Genomic DNA, 17,619 nt, shown 5'->3' with positions numbered 1-17,619 from the left:
TGCCTTAATTATGACATCTTCATGAATTTATAAAATGAAAATTGTGAGCTACAAATCCCATTGTAAAAGCGAATCCATTTCTGTTGCATTGAATTCTAGAAGCTTTACAAGACTGAAACATGGCCAATTGAATTTTGACTAGGCAGTGAAGTTCACTCAAATGGGAAAGAACAACCTGTTTAACAAATGGTGCTAGGAGAATTGGATATTCACACCCAGAAGGATGAAAGAGGATGCCTACCTCATACCTTACATAACAATTAACTCCAAATGGGTCAAAGTTGTTAAACATTACAGTTGAGACCATAAAACTCTCAAAGAAAATGTAGGGGAAAATCTTAAATATATTGTGACAGGAGATGGTTTCTTGGACCTTACACCCAAAGCACAAGCAATGAACAAAGAGAAAGCTAAATGGGCTCTGCTCAAAATTAAATATTTCTGTGCAAAGGAGCTTGTCAAGAAAGCAAAAAGCGGACTATTTACTGGGGGGAAATATTTGTAAACTACATAAAATCACGCAGAACATGTGAGAGAAAGCTCCCAATTGTCTTAATACACACCATTTTCTTGAACTCTTAACACATTATTATTAGAACAGCAACATCTTTACAAGTTGGTTTTCAGTGACTTAAAATACCAATTTATGACTTTTACGTGGCATTCACGAGGAGGTACTGCCAGCGAACTCCTGCCCCGCCCCCTCCACCACCTCCCCCAAGCCCCCACAACACCCGGCTGGCGGCCACCGTGCTCCTGGGGGCCTTTCCACCCAAAAGGCCGGGCCAGCGACCCGCTCCGCTAGCTGAGGGGAGCCCTCCCTGAAAGGCGGACTCACTTACCAGAGCTCTGACCACTGTCCCCATCTTCAGTCCATCGCGGCCGCCTCGCGAACTGCCCGACGCTCCTCTTTCTGCATTCCCGAATTATCTGGGCAGTGACTGACGTGCCTAGAACAATGTGACTCTCGCGATATTAGGTCTTTCTTCTGGTGATGGGAAGTAAGAAGGAATCTGTTCCGTTGTCATGGTGTCCTGCGCTTACTCACCAAGGAGGCCTGGAGAATCAGAATGAATGTTGAGTATTGTTTTTAAAACGTGACCTGATCTCTTAATTTTAAAAAACGTTTAGAAAGTAATCATCATTTTGAAAGGTTTTATTTTTGAGAGACAGAGAGGGAATCTGTGACAAGCATTTTGTATCAGATGTTTTTATTTTAGTTCTCTGTACAGAGACTACTTCTGGCTACGCTAGAAATGCAGCCATGGTGCACTAGGATTGCAAGTTTTATGGAGCATCTCTCCCCTTTTCAATCTGACCCCCTCTTCTTTTGATTGTACAACCCAAGTACATGTAGTCACAGAAGTTAACAGCATGTACTGATACCCTATTTTCAACCAAAAGATACATTAGCTGATTTCTGTGATTTGTGATTAATTAATACAGTCCTTGAAATCTGTGAATTCTATTATGAACTAGGAAATATGACAGTCTACTCAGTCTGTATTTTATATGCCTGCTTGGGGAAACATTGCTGTTACATAGGAGAAAATATGTGGCTTTTGGTAGCTGTGTGCAGGGAATCTATAGGCTTAAATGTGCCATGCGAATAAAATTTACCATAAGTTTATTTTCGAGGAAATGTTTCTTCAGTTCCACTGAGCATGTGTAGTGTGTCAAGTATACCACTAATACTATACTCTTGCCACCTCGGTTTGTCTTAAGTATGAATTAGAATGTTTATGTATATTTCATTTATTTTGGTGCATAAAAGTAAATGATGTCAATAGTTAACAGAACATAGCATGTTGCCGCATATTTAAGTATAAAAACACATTTGCATATATTTTTTATTTATAGATGCTGTTTTGGACCCTGAATTGTATCACATCTTAGAGTTGGCAGATGTTCAGAAACATGAAAATACATCATTTAGGTTCAAGTATTTAACTGGTTGCTTATATTTTTCACAAATTTAAAGTAGTTTTGGATCTGAATAGTTCATACACATTGGGAGAGTTTGTACCTGCATGGACTTAAGATTTGACAAAGTAGCATTTTGTTGCCCTTTTAAAATATCTTTTGTAGTTTTATTTTAAGAGTTAATATTTATTTGCCTAAGCTAAACCTTATGCCTAAATGATAGCTCTCTAAAACTCTGATGTTATCATAGCTCTTAGTTTTAGGCGAATCAAATATGTAAAATTAGATGTAGAAGCTTTTATGTAATGATTCTGTTTTCAGCCTTTCAAAAATCACTAACTGACCAAATCTACTTTGGGTGTAGCAGGGCTATATCTCAAAAGCATTGAACATGGTAATTAGCACATGGTGATATCACATGCATGAGTTTTCCTTCTTTAAAATATATGAATTATTTTATGTTTTACTTTTAAAGAAGCTATCTATGTAATGCAGAGGGTTAAAAGTTTTCTAACATATTTTGGTGCAATTTTAGTGAATCAAGTGCCTTTTTTATGAAGCAAGGGAAAGTTAATATTGTGTAGGTCATTAAAGAATTCCGTTTTATTCTTGTTTTTTTCTAAATAAAAAGAACAAGAAAAAGCAAAAAATAAAAAACAAACAAAAAGAAATAAGAACAACAGAATTCAGTTTTATTAATTATTATCCATGTTTCAGAGCCATGCTTTCAAAGGTAAGAAACTTTTAGTGAAAAGGGAAATTATCAGCAATTACTATATACATTTCTTATTAAATCTATTAATTTGACAATAACACCAGGTGTGTATATTTTTTACTTTTAGTTACCGCCTCTTAATTTTTGAATACTACTCTGTATTAATTTAAGGTGCATTTTTACATTTTCTCTGGTTATAAAGTATTTTTCATGCTTCATTAAAGCATTTTTTTTTCTTTTTACATTACAACTTTGGAACAGCTGTAAGAAATATCAAGGTGTTTTTTTAAAAAAATTTCTATTGTAGGTTATCCAGGGATGTTCTAATTCATTTGGAAAAGTCATGCTCAAATATATGATATCTTGAATCCTTGGTATTGCAGATGATGTGAGTGCATTTTTATTTGCTTATATGTCAATGACTTGATAAAAATTCAAACAAATTAATAATGAACTATTTGTGTTATTAAATTGCTACTATTTAATCCAAATTCTAAGATGAAGTCTGTCCGCTTATTTTATTATATATTTTCTAAAAATAAAATACCTATGACTATATGTAATTCTCTACCCTCCAAATCAATTTTCTTGATACACTTCTCTTATTTTATTGATTTTTCTGTATCACAAAGATTTTAAAATTTTAGAGCAAGAAATTTCAGAAATTTGGGCAGAGAGTTTCAAAAATATTTTTATAGACAAATTTTCACACACATATAGTCCATACATGGTGTACAATCAGTGGCTCCCAATACTATCACATAGTTCTGTGTTCATCACCACGATCATTTTTTAGAACATTTGCATCACTCCAGAAAAAGAAATAAAAAGAAAAAAGAAAAGACTCATACATCCCATACCTGACTCCTCCCTGTCATTGACCACTAGTATTTCCATGTTCCCAGTTTAGTTTACCCCTTACACCCCCATTATTTAGTTCTTTTTTATCCATATTTTTTTACTCATCTGTCCATACCCTGGATGAAAGGAGCATCAGACACAAGGTTTTCACAACCACACAGCCACATTGTAAAACTTACACCTTGATACAATCATCTACAAGAATCAAGGCTATTGGAACATGGCTCAACAATTTCAGGTGCTACCTTGCAGCCCTTCCAATATACCACAGACTAAAAAGGAATATCTATATAGTGCATACAAATAACCTCCAGAATAACCTCTTGACTCTGAAATTTCTCAGCCACTGAAACTTTATATTGTTCCATTTCTCCCTTCCGCCTTTTGTTCAAGAAGGCTTTCTCAATCTCATGATGCCAGGTCCTGGTGAATTCCATGAGTTCTGTCTCACATTGCCAGGGAAAGTTGCACCCCTGGGAATCATGTCCCACGTCAGGGGGAAGGCAGTATTTTCACCTGCTGGGTTAGCTTAGAGAGAGGCCACATCTCAGCAACAAAAGAGGTTCAGTGGGGGTTACTCAGGCATAATGTTAAGTAGGCTTACCTTATCTTTTGCATGAATAAGTTTCATATGGGCAAACCCCAAAATTGTGGACTTGGCTTTTTGTTTTGGTTGTCACCACTGCTTGCAAGCATATCAGAAATTCTCCAGATGGGAAAGTTGACTATTTCCTCCATTCTTTCCTGTCCCTCAAGGGTACTTTGCAAATACTTCTTAATTCACTGCCCAACTTACTCTGGGATATATCAGAGCATCACACTAACCTGGGTGAACCAACAAAATCTCGTGCCCTATTCAAGATTCCATGTCCTTATGGTGTTCAACTAAATTGACCATATAAGTTAAATTACATAATGCTCTACACAAAATAAAACTTCTGCACCAAATAAACATCTCTTCTCAACTTCCTTTGTATCTCTAGTTGAAATCTGATCCCATTTTCACCTTTTTAAACTATTCCTGTATTGGGTACTGCTGACATTCATAGCTTCAGAGCTCTAACTCTGAGTCTCAAGTGTCACATAAATATCCAAAGTTTCAGAGAACAACCAGGTTACATACACATAACTCAGTATGTCAGAATTATAAAAAACAGTTACAACTCCTGACACATATAGTTCCCCCTTCCATTCCTCAGTCATTGTACCCTTCAGCCACCTCCATCCATTTTGAATTGTAAACACAGCCACAATAAACACCAGTATGAGCACACATGTTAAGTGTATATGGCCTATTTTCCTCTGGCTTTGTATAATTGATCTTTTTAATAGATAAAGTCTTCATATTCAGAAACTTTTAAACTGTAAATCATAGTATAGACTTGCTCTCTTTTTTCTTTTTTCCATATTTATGGTCAGTTATTTTAAAGGTTTTATTAGGCTTTGTGAACAATAAGATTTTTAAAAGGATTTCAGTATTTTCAAATTTAATCCTAGTTGGTCTTATTCAGAGAAGACATTTTCTCCCCTTGGAAGGTGGGTAGATGAGAAAGTAAAATGAGAAGAATTCTGGCTTGTAATTTTAAGGATTATTCCCAGCCATAATGATTTTCCTATTTTATTTTTTGTTTTCTAAACAACACACCCTATGTCAGGAGGCTCCTGAAAACTTAAAAGAAAAGACAACACAACAACCAACATGGAAAGTGTAAAATATACATCGTATCTTACTGTATTCATTTTTGTTGACTTTCTTCCTTCCATAATAGGTTAAGTCTGTGGTTTTGAAACTGTGTTCTGTGAAGTCCTAGAATATCCAAGGCTTCTCCTGAGGCCCACCTATTCCTCTCAGGCACCATTCTCCTTATAAGCTCTTTTACCCCCAGAGTAACTTCACATCAATCTTTCACATATTGGATATTTGCATAGATTGTCTTATGAACAAAATAATTGATTTGCTTAATAAAGGTTTAAAACAAGCTCCCTTGCCTTTACTCTCTCTGCAGAGGCCACACCTACCCAGGCTCTCTCCCTCCTCATTGCACCCACCCTCTGACCCTTTCCAAGCATGAGGTGCCTACAGCTTATTGGTGCATTTATTGAGGTCTAGGGACAGTGACCCATTCAGGAACAAACTGCCAGCTGAAAGCAAAGCAGGTGCCCACCCAGTTTCCTAGAGCAGGGCTTAGAGAAAGGCAGGAGTTTCAGAAGCCCAGCAGGGTCCTGGCTAAACTCTGAGTATGATTGTGGCTCCTCTTCTACCACCTTAGATCTTGCATTTCCAATTCACAGTCCCCACACATCCTTGCATGATTCCGATGGCGACAGTAAAGGAACCTTTACAGACTTTTCTTCTCTTTATTTTCCATAAGTCTGACAAGAATTTATTCCTGCTTGTTGTTCAGTGGCCTTAAATATGGTGTGGTTTCTCTGGTTCATTGATTTTAGTATCTTTGATTTTGGCCTTCTTTTTTGGCAGCAGATATTTATTTTGATTTAGTCAAATTTAATGTGGTTTATTCACAGAAAAATAGGTGACCATCAGATCACAGAAATCCTTGTGTTTATCACAGAAATTTTACTGGGAGATTTCTTCCTTGAGTGATGCCTATTAATACTTATTGCCCATCATGACTGAGATCAACTGAGTGAAGAAGAAACTTCAGAAAGAACTTTAAGAATGCTGTAAATGAGGCACTGCACCACAAGTTCAACTCTCATTTCACGAATGGAATGCATTCTTGTGAGTTCAATTGTGATAGATCACACATGTATTTTATAAGATCTTATTATGATAAGTGAACACAGCCCCAGGGAATGAAAAATTAATGAGAATTAAAAATCATATGTTATTTCTGAGACTACTGTATTTTCATAAAGTTCTGTCAGTTCAAGGAATCTGAATGTGGCAGACAAAAAGTAAATGAATTGAAGAAGTAACAGAAACATTTATAGTTTTCTTTCTGCAAGTGTTTCTAACCACACATGACCCACCCAGGTCTCTGGTATGTCTCCAATACATTTTGTGAATTATCTGTATCTTTGTTCTTAGTGCATTTACATTTTTTGTTTTGAGTGATATAGTAAAGATATTTGGGTACTTTCTTTATATATATATATATATATAATTTAATATTATCCATGTATATATCCATTTAATTTTTCCTTGATCCACTCTATGATTTTTACGGTATAAAACCTGCAAATTTTTATGAGATTATTTCTAGAATTTAATTTCAAATTTTATACTCTGAAAATTCTTTCCTTTTTATAATCAGGAAAACACTCACTTATATACTACTACTTATATATTCCCATTTTTGGAATTTATTGAGATGCATTAAGTGCTGTGATTTTATATGATTACTTCCTTTTTACAAAAATGATTAAACAAATAACCCATACATTATCAAATTATGTATCCTTTCCTTTCAGATTTTGAACCATTATTATGGATCAGTTTGTTAATACCTACTTCTAAGTGATATTATTTTCCATTTATTTATCTGTTCTTTGGTGTTCATACCATATAGTGCTTGTTGATGTAAGGACTGTATTTTCATGTCCTATTTTAATTATCTTATAGAGAAATAAGTAAATCAGAACCTCCAGATAAAGACCATTAACAATGGGAGGTGTTGAGTGCCCAAATCTCTACCTAGTATATAGCTTAGTCAGAAAAATAACTGCATGGTTTATAAGCTTCTCCCTCAACATTGTAATAGCAAGGCTTTTTTTTCAGTGCTTATGCTGATTTTAAAACAATTGTTAGGTATCAGTAAAGGAGAAACCTTTTACTCCACATCTACTTTCCTCCAAAATAGTCAGTAGATACAAATGTCCCAAATATTATAACAAATTCACTGGGAAATTTTACTTTTTTTATTAGAACCACCAAAAATGGATATCTTAGTTAGCTTAAGCACAGGCATATTTGAATAAAGTATTCATATAATCATTGTAAAGCCTCTGCATAATGTTTCATAAAGCAATTTAAAATTAAGGCAACAAGGAAACATCTACAACTTCAGATGGCAAAGTTCTCAAGTTCTAAGTATTACTAACTTTGATACCACTTGATCAGCTGTAAAAACTGTGAATGTTCTCAAAATATCAAGTAGAAAGTTTTTACAAATAGCTGCATTGCTATAGTAGTGAATTATTTTACTAAACATCATTAGACATCTAATCAGCTGAATTTCACTCTTCAAGAGACAGTATTAATTTAGTATAGTTTAATTTTGCACTAGATTGTCCTGATTTGTAATTGGTGTTGCTGTGTTCTTACTAGTTTCTTGTATGATTCTTCAGTGGACTAGAAAACAAACACATAATTCATAAACGCAGATGCTTTCAGGCAATGTGTCTAGCAATGTAGTAAGAGTGTGTGATTGTGTGTGTGTGTGTGTGTGTTGGTGACACTTATAGTCACAATGTGTCAAATTGGATAACTTTCTTGGCAGACTGTTGTATATACAATTTCCTATCTCATGTATTATTTACTCTTTCCACAATTTCTAGTGAAAATAAAAAATTAAAAAGGAATATTCAGCTATAACATAATCAGAACATACCAACAGAGAGTGAATTATTATTTTTTAAGCCCTTTGGTCAGCTAAGAGGATATTCTCTTCTAGATCTTCCTATAGATTAAAATATACACAGCAAATTTCCATAGATATATAGATACAAAAATAAATTCACTTATTTGATATTCATGTAATTTTTCTATTTTCAAATAATCTTGACATTTTATTACAGTATTAAAGAGAACTCAGACTTCTAAATTAAAATCAGTCTACAATGCTAAAGCTGGATCCTTTCCTTTAAAAGATAATTACAAAGTTGTTTGTTTCTTCAATTTTACCACTTAGAACCATGTTTCCTCTTATAAAATATTCAAATTTAATTCTTGATTTAAAATATAATACATATTACTGCTATTTGTTAGAACCGGATTAAATGAAACTATCAATTTCAGGTCTAGTAATTGAAAAAACATGCAAAATTTCATGTATCTTTCTACATTCTGGAATCTATGCTGATATCGTTATTGAGAGAAGATTATTGATACAGCAATGCACTGTTTTCATAATATAATTAACTGCAACTTTCTCCTGTCTCACAGTTTTAATAAACACTGAACCTTGAATATTTATATAGTGTTCACAGCACCTATTTCTGGTTTGATCATTTCAGAATTACATCAATTCCATGCCTCAAGCTCTAAGAGAAGCAGTGTTAAATCATTTCAACTATAAATTTCAACCCATACTATTCATGTCCCTTGCTGACAGAAAAGTAACATTGAATGAAACTGGTAAGTTTTTATTAACTCCAATTTTCAAACTAAAGTTTGAAGTAACCCAACATCAGTTGTTCCAAACAACATATAATTAAATGGTGCTTAAACCTTTTTGCCTTAGGAAAGGTAACAGATGTATTTTTTCTCATAGAAGTGCATTATATTATATTTTGAATGTTATTCCTAAACATTAAATAGCAGACAATGATGCAATTCAGTTTACTAACATTCTAGTTAGTGTTTCAATGGCAGAGTACACCTTACTTTTAAGCTCCATAGAGATTTAATATAAGCTTCTTTTATTAACATCTGTAATACCAACCTCTGGCATTTGTTTGGTAATAAAGGAGGCTGCTCGTTTAGTACAGCATAGTTAATGACTGTTTTTACTCCAATTTACCCACAGCGAATTGACTGTGATAATTAGCTTTTCATACTTGAATGGAATTCTCATTATTATTAGATGTTTCCATAATCCCAGAGGTAGTGATGGGACCACTGATAATGCCTACAGAACAGCACACAAATGACTAAGAACTTAATAGCAGAGAGCATTCAGTTCTGAGAGAAGATATACCTTCAGTTTTGAAAGTTCTTGAAGATTATATGAAATTGAATTGACCACTACCTAACATTATTTTCAGGGGAAACACTCTCTGGTAGATGACAGTTGATGTGCAATCTTAGTCTTTTATATTATCTGTCTGACATTTTCAAGCAATTATAATAGTGACTGCTGATTAATTAAGGATATTTTGATGATCATAGCAATGAAACAGTCATTGATGAGAAACATCTTGAATATTTTCTTTCATTCTGAAATATTTCTCTTGTTCATGCTCATGTGCATGACGCATCAATATTTTTATGAAATATGATGTCTTCATTTTGGAAAAAATATAAAAACTACAGAAGGGTGTGTAATAGGGACTATGGGAAAAATCAAAGACTGAGATGAATATTCACATCTGAATATGATAGAAAGGAAGAGAACAGTTTGTCTAGATATGTGCTTGTATGCATAATATTTGTGTACATAAATATTTAAGAATATTTGAAGAAACTAAGTGCAGTATTCATGTAAGCTATTAAATTACAGTGTACAACCTAACTCAATTTTAAATAAAGCTGGGACATGACTTGCCATTTCTGCTCAAATATTTTTTACTAGTGTGCCCTTCTAGAGTACAGTGATTAAAGTAACTTTTCCTTGTCATCATGTACCTTATCTTCATTATTTTTTATTAGAGAAGTTGTGGATTTACAGAACAAACCATGCATAAAATACAGGATTCCCATATTTCCACCCCAACAAAAAACAACTTGCAGTGATGTGGAATACTTTTTATAGTTGATGATAGCACATTTTAAAAAAAATGTACAATTCATTAAAGTCTATGGTTTAATTTACAGTTCCCTGTCTGTGTAAAATAGTTCCATGGAATTTTATTTTTAATATTTATTCTGTTACCTATTATACAGACAAACATTTCTCCTTTTATCACACTAAGTTATATATTTCAATGCTGTTAATTGCATTCATAATGTTATGCTACCTTCACCACCATTCATTATCTAGACATTTCCATAATTACAAATAGGAGCACTGTGCATTTTGAGTCTTAACTAACTATTCTCTATCCAAAGAACTTAGTAGCCTATATTCCAAATTCTGATGCTATGAGTTTGCTTATTCTCACTGTTTCAAATCAGTGAGATCATATAATATTTGTCCTTTGTCCCTATTTTATCTCACCCAATATGGCTTCGCATTTTATCCATGTTTTCTCAAGTACCAAGACTTCATTTCTTTTAGGAGCTGACTAATAAGCTAATGCATATTATTGCATTGTATGTATACATATATCAATTTGGGGGGGCGTTTGTGCTTTTGGCATCTGACTGAAGAAACCACAGCTCGGTTCAGTGAAGGTTATGAAGATTTAACCTATACATTTTTATAAAAGAGTTTTATCAGTTTTAGCTTTTATGTTTAGGTATTTGATCCTGTATGAGTTAATTTTTGTATAAGGTGGGAATTTATCCATTCATAAGTGACTGCAGAGTTGGGTTGCTTCCATCTTTTGTCAATTTTGAATAATGTTGCTCTGAACATTGGTCTGAAAATATTTGTTTGAGTCCCTGCTTTCAATTTTTTGTATATATACCTAGTAGCAGGCTTATTGGGTTATATGGTAGTTGATATATACATAGCTTTCTGAGGAACTGCCAAACTGCCTTTCCCAACAGCAACCCATTTATTACTACTGCCAGCAATGAATGACTGTTCCTATTTCTATGCATCCTTTCACACATTTATTATTTCCCATTTTTTTAATAGCAGCTGTTCTTGTGGGTGTGAAATGTTATCTCACTGTGGTTTTGATTTGCATTCCTCTTATGATGACTAATAATATTGAGCTTCTTTCTATGTGCTTTCTGGCCATTGGTTTGTAATTTTAAAATCACAACTGTGTGATACTAGCATAATGATAGAAATATAGACCAATAGAGTAGAACTAATATTTAATAGAAAAATGCATGGATTTAACAAAGGTGCCAACACAACTTCATGGAGAAAGAATAGCCTTTTCAATAGTTAGTGCTTGGACAGCTGAATATCCACCTGTAAAAGAATGAGCTTGATTTCTACTTCCCACCTTATAAAAAAATTAACACATGCAGTAACAAACACCTAAACATAAGAGCTAAAACTAGTAAAACTATTATAAGAATACATAGGTTAACACTTCATAACCTTCATTGAAGTGGGCTGTGGTTTCTTTGATAGGATGCCAAAAGTACAAAAGTCCAAAAAAAATGGAATTGGACTTCATCTAAATTTAAAATGTTTATGCATCAAAAACACTACCCAGAAAGTGAAAATAAATTCCAGGAAATAGAAGAAGATTGAGCAGAACATATATGTATCTGTTAAGGTGTATTATCTAGACTATATAAGGAATGTTTACAACTCAACAATGGGGCAACAAAAAAGACCAACAAAAAGATTTGAATGGCTACTGTTTCAAAGAAGATAAACAATAGCCAATATGCATATGAAATGTTGCTTAATATCATTAAGCAAAACAAATCAAAACCACACTCACTAGGACTGCTATGATCACAAAGACAGGTAATCACAAGGGTTTACAAGTATATTCAGAAATTGAGACCCTCATTCTTTGCTGATGTACATGGAATGTAATATGGTGCAGTTACTTTGCAAAATAGTTTCACAGTTACTCAAAAAGTAAACATTGAATTAAAATATGTCTAGGCATTTCTACTGCCAGTTATAGACAAAGAAAATTAAAAAGTGAAATCCACACAAAAACTTGAGCATGCACAATCATAGCAGCATTATTCATGATAATTAGAAAGTGGAAACCATCTGAAGTTCCATCAACTGATGAACTGATAAGCGAAATTTGATAAAGTCACGTAATGGAATGTTATTCGGCCATAACAGTAACAAAGTGCTGATTCATTCTACAGCATGATGACCTTGAAAAAATTGTTCTAAATAAAATAGGTCAGATGTATAAGGCTACATGTTATATTATTCGATTTATTAAATGTCCATAATAGATACATTTACAGATAGAAAGTTTGTTAATGGTTGCTGGGAAATGTATAGATGGAAGATTTGAGAATGATTACTAATTGGTATGGGATTTCTTTTGGGGGTTGGTGGAAAAGTGGTGATATTTGCATATTGTTATAAGTATCCTAGAAATCACTATAATGTATACTTTAAAAGGATGAATTTTATGGTATGTGAAGTAGATTTCAATTAAAAAGCTTTATATTTATAAACTGAAATTCAGATTCATAAATAGAAAAAAATAACCAATTGGATGAAATAAAAATTTTATTTATGAACTGCCTGACCATATACTCTAATACTATAATTTCTACTGTAATATGAATCTCCTTATTTGTGTTTCATCAGTATTTAAACATATCTTAACACTGAATAAATGACATGAATAGTGTCCTTAGATTGAAGGACTTTATATGTAAGGATATGATTTCTCTTGTAAATAATCTCTAAAATTTTGTAAAATTTTTGAACAGACAGTTGACAAACATTCTCAAATGCATATGGACTAGAAGGGATTTATGCCTAGCTGAATCAATATTGATATTGTAATAATTGACATAAAATATGAGTAAAGTAAATTTAATTTTCCTTATTATGCCAAAGACATTGGTGCACAATAAACAAAGTAAAGAACTGTTTTGTTTTGTTAAGGCTTCCAGAATACAATGTACCAGAAGGAATGGCTTTTTAAAAAGGGAATTTATTAAGTCACAAGTTTACAGTTCTAAGGCCATAAAAATGTCCAAACTAAGGCATCCAAACAAAGATACCTTGACTCAAGAAAGACCCATCTAGAAGGTCCATGGATTGCACCTGGTGGTCCTTTGACTCCTGATTTCAAACAGGTTCCCAGGGTTTATTTTCTTTCTGTATTTCCAAATGTCTCTGTCTGTGTCAGTTCTAAAGCTTTTCTCAAAATGGTTCCCTCTTAAAGGGCTCCAATGAGCAACCCACCTTGAAAGGGTGAAGATACATCTTCATGGAAACCACCTAACCAAAAGATCACACACACAATTGGGTGGGTCACATTTCCGTGGAAATGTAATAAAAAAAGATCCCATCCAACAATGTTGAATCAGGATTAAAGAACATGGGTTTTCTGGAGTACACAATGGTTTCAAACCAGCACAAGACCTAAAACAGAAAGAGAAAAAAAATGTAACAGAAGACAAGTGTAGATAAATTTTGCTTCTTGTGTTGGGAAGTTATGTTACATTAACTAAAGCACAAACTAGAAGGTGAGAAAATAAAAGATTTGATCACACCAATCTTAATCATCACTTAATCATTACTGAATATTAATTGCATCATTAATCATTCTTTGAGTTAAACAAAGGTTGACTATGTATAAGAAACAACTACAAACTAATTTTAAAAAGACAAGATAGATGATTAAATAGATAGGCAGACTGATGACAATGTAGCAAACGCTAACAATTTGTAAATTTGAGTATCTGGGTAGGGAACATGTTGGAGTTCTATGACGTTTTTGCAACTTTCCTGCAAGTTTGAATTATTTCATGAATGTTTTTAAATGTTTTAAAAAGCAGAAAATATAAATAGGAAAATGGACAAAGAATTGAATTGAAAACTACAGAAGGGCACGTTGATCTGCTAATGATGCAATGAGCCGCAAATACATTGAGTAAGAGGAACACATTAAAATAATTATAACATTTTATATTGCTGAAGATATTCAAATTTAGAACGCTGAAATATTATAATTCACAATATGTGGAAACAGAATGTCACATATGTGGTGAGTGCTAGTGCAGGTTAAAACAGATTTCACATTGTCACACTGTGCCAGTTTCAAAGTGTTATTCACCTCAGAAAGCTGTATTTTAATCCTAATTCAGTCTTGTGGGGTCAGTCATTTATTTTAATCCAGATTGTTTTTTTTGTTCTTTTTTTTTTTTGCCAATTACAGGAAATCTCTCCATGTCACTGCAGAGTTGTTTCTCTTTCCTCTCTAAAAACTCTTCTCTTCAGCATTGGCTAACTCCTCTAAGAAAAGAAACATGTAAATGGTGACAGCCAGATTGTTTTTAATTAAATTATCTCCAAAGAGAGGTGAGGTGCCCAATTGTGGGGTGACCTTTTGATTAGATGGAGATGTGATGCCACCTGTTGTTGGTGGGTCTGGATTTATTTACAGGAATCCTTTAAAGGAGGAAACATTTTGGAGAGTGCTCAGAGCAGAGTAGAGCAGACACAGGCACTGACACATAATATTTGCTCCTGGAAATCTTGGACTACATTCACAGAAACTGCTCCTGGAGGACTCTAAGGATTAGAATTTTACTGTCCCTCTACTATTGTGGTCTTTTCAGATTTTTACATGTTTTTTTTCTTCCTAGAAAATCATTCAGTTCTATAGATTTTGAAATTTTTTAAAAAGGGAATTACATATACTGTGATTAAAATGTGTGTGCTTCTTTAAATAGCTCTTTAAAAAGACAGTTGGACATGAGAACAGATATTTTATAAGTTAGAATTGGGCAGGTTAAAATGTATGCATTTTTCACAATTTAAGGTGCCTTGTGGGTTTTCAGTAGAAATGAAAGAATTCTTCCCTAATGACCTGAGAACTTTGCTGGCACTCATAAGGAAAAGTTCCCTGGGAACATGTGGCTGCTGGCACCCACTGGGACTACTCTAATGTCATTTTCAGGGAACTGGCAACGTGATTTTGCCTCTCCTTGCTGTTACTCTGACTATTTTACTTCTTTCCTAAGTCTACTAGATGAGGACCTGCCACCTATAATACTGTAAGAATATCCCAATATCTCATCAACTGTCAGTTGCCTTACTAAGTTACTTGAACTCATTACAGTCCTTTTCTGACCCCAAGTTTCCAAGCTCTCTCCCCTGAGCAACAAGACAGAAATCCAAAATTTACCAGATTGTCAAAAAAATATTGTGTAGCCACCTTGAAGAAGAGACTTTCAGGAATCCTAAATAGAGATGTTTTAAGATGTTTTCTAAACTTTGTAGGCTTACAGAGACTTGGGATTACAGATAGATGTGCAGGCCTTCTTGACACTGTGGAGACCTATAGCATCTGAATAACACAGCAGGAGAACTGGTAGAGAAAGATGAATGATGCTTCCACACTGGGATTCATCTTTGAGCAAAGACTTTAGTGCTCTTGACTACTACCTGAATTCAGTGTGCTACATACTTTTATCCAGTCCCAAAAAGAATTTTTAAACTTAATAACACAGGCTGAATGAGTGGTTCAGTGATAGAATGCTCACCTTCCATACAGGAGACCCAGATACGATTCCCAGACCATGCATCCCCACCCAAAAAATTAATAACACTATCTGTCATATAAATTAGTAGAATGATGTAACTATGCTCGTAACATAGACTACTTTCACTTGATTAACTAAAAAGGGAAACATTTGTGCAGCTGACTGGTTCATTAACTACCTCATGATTGGCTCTTCAAAGTTCTTAGGTCTCATGTCACCATAGATATCTATCAGGTTGTAGTGATACATCACTAAAACTCCCTTTATGTCTATACCCATAGACATACACAGGGATATTATCATATTTGAGAAATGAATTCCATTTAATCAAATTAGTTAAAATTATAGAGAAATCCTGGAAATCGGGTATAAGAACATTCTTTGAGCAAAGTTTGTTTTTTACTCTTGCTGACAATTTTAAGCGTTCAATCAGCGTGATAATCATTTTATATCAGCATTATTGATCCTTCCTTTATTGAATTTTATTAAAATTTCTCCATAGCTATAATTTTTTTCTCTCACATTATTCTGTACATTTTGACTTTTCAATGTTACGTTGATAGTGTCTATTTCTTTTGTAAGTAATCTAAAAGAATCACTCACTGTGATTCTTTTTTTTGGACAACTTCATTTTGCCATTAGTTTCCACTTTCATCTATATCAGTTACATCAATTTATCTTCATTTTGAAGTATACTTCATCTTCTGAAGTTATATATTTAAATTTTTTATTTATGAACTTTTTAAATATACCCACAAGTTTTTCTTTAAGAACAGAATTGGTATGTCTTAAAGATGACTTTAAAATTTAATTAGAAATATATTGAATTAAAATAGTTAACACAGTGACTCAGCAGGCAGAGTTGTTGCCTGCCATGCTGGAGACCTGGGTTTGATTACTGGTGCCTTGTTCATGCAAAAAATAAATTAATTAAAAAATCAATTAAAAATGAAATATTACTTAGGCTTCCTGTACTGGTTTGAAACTGTTAGGTACCCTAACAAAGCCATGTTCTTCAATCCAATCTTGTGGGGGCAGATATATTGTTGGGTGGGGCCTTTTGATTAGGTTGTTTCCATGGTGATGAGACCCATCCAGTTGTGGGTGGGTCAGTTTGCATTAGATGGAGATGTGACTCTGCCTATTCAAGGTATGTCTTAATCTGTTTACTGGCATCCTTTAAGAGAGGTGAGCATTTTGGAGAGAACATTGATGCAGACATTTGGAGATGCAGAAGGACCCAAGGAGCTAAGAAATCTGTTTTGGAAAGCAAGCCATAGGCCCTCCCATGTGACGGAGAAATCCACCCCAGATGATTAACCTTTCTTCAGTGATGGAATCCTTTTGTTTATGCCTTAATTTGGACTTTTTCATGGCCTTAGAATTGTACATTTGTAGTTTAATAAATCCCCTTTGTAAAAGCTGACCCATTTCTGTATATTTCATTCCAGCAGCATTAGCAAACCAACACACTTTATCAAATCTCATTTCCACAAATTTTAAGTATTGTTTGATTGTATTTTACATCTTTCTCTACATATTCAATATATATATGTGTGTACAAATTTAAGCATATGATATATACCAAAAATTGTAAAATTCATGATCTATCAATACCTAATATTTTATTGTGCTTATTGTGCTTTCATTATCATTTCAAAATTGTATTATAATTTTATCCTATTTAGTTTTGGTCAATAAAGATGAACTTCCTTAATTTGCATGTATATATATTAATTTATTCCTTATTTATGAATGTTTGGCTTTTAAAAATTATTTTGCAGTGCTTGCTTCAGCAGCATATATACTAAATAAAATTGGAATGATACAGTGAATCTTGGCATGGCTCCCGCACAAGGATGACTGCAAATTCAAAGTGTGCCATATTTAAAAAACTTATTTTGCAGTTACAAAACTGTTTCAATAAATATTCTTAAATAGAATACTT

The 17,619-nt window shown here is 33.5% G+C and overlaps 1 non-coding gene and 1 pseudogene across 2 annotated transcripts in view; both read left to right on the top strand.

Moving 5' to 3' along the window:
• Window positions 1–872: 872 nt before the first annotated feature.
• LOC143677385 (protein DBF4 homolog A pseudogene) overlaps window positions 873–17,619 on the top strand; it is a 203,586-nt pseudogene continuing 186,839 nt past the window's right edge. The window contains exons 1-5 of the transcript XR_013172559.1: window positions 873–1,076; window positions 1,861–1,936; window positions 2,946–3,026; window positions 6,073–6,242; window positions 8,699–8,819. The product of XR_013172559.1 is annotated as a protein DBF4 homolog A pseudogene (transcript). The remainder of the gene's footprint in view (window positions 1,077–1,860; window positions 1,937–2,945; window positions 3,027–6,072; window positions 6,243–8,698; window positions 8,820–17,619) is intronic.
• LOC143678550 (U6 spliceosomal RNA) lies at window positions 17,455–17,562 on the top strand. Its single transcript, XR_013173339.1, has one exon. It is a non-coding gene; the product is annotated as a U6 spliceosomal RNA (small nuclear RNA).

This window comes from Tamandua tetradactyla, chromosome 3 (genome assembly GCF_023851605.1).
Source record: "Tamandua tetradactyla isolate mTamTet1 chromosome 3, mTamTet1.pri, whole genome shotgun sequence".
Lineage (NCBI taxonomy): Eukaryota > Metazoa > Chordata > Mammalia > Pilosa > Myrmecophagidae > Tamandua > Tamandua tetradactyla.
The sequence above is the reverse complement of the archived record's forward strand: the minus strand, read 5'-3'. Positions and strand labels throughout refer to the sequence as shown.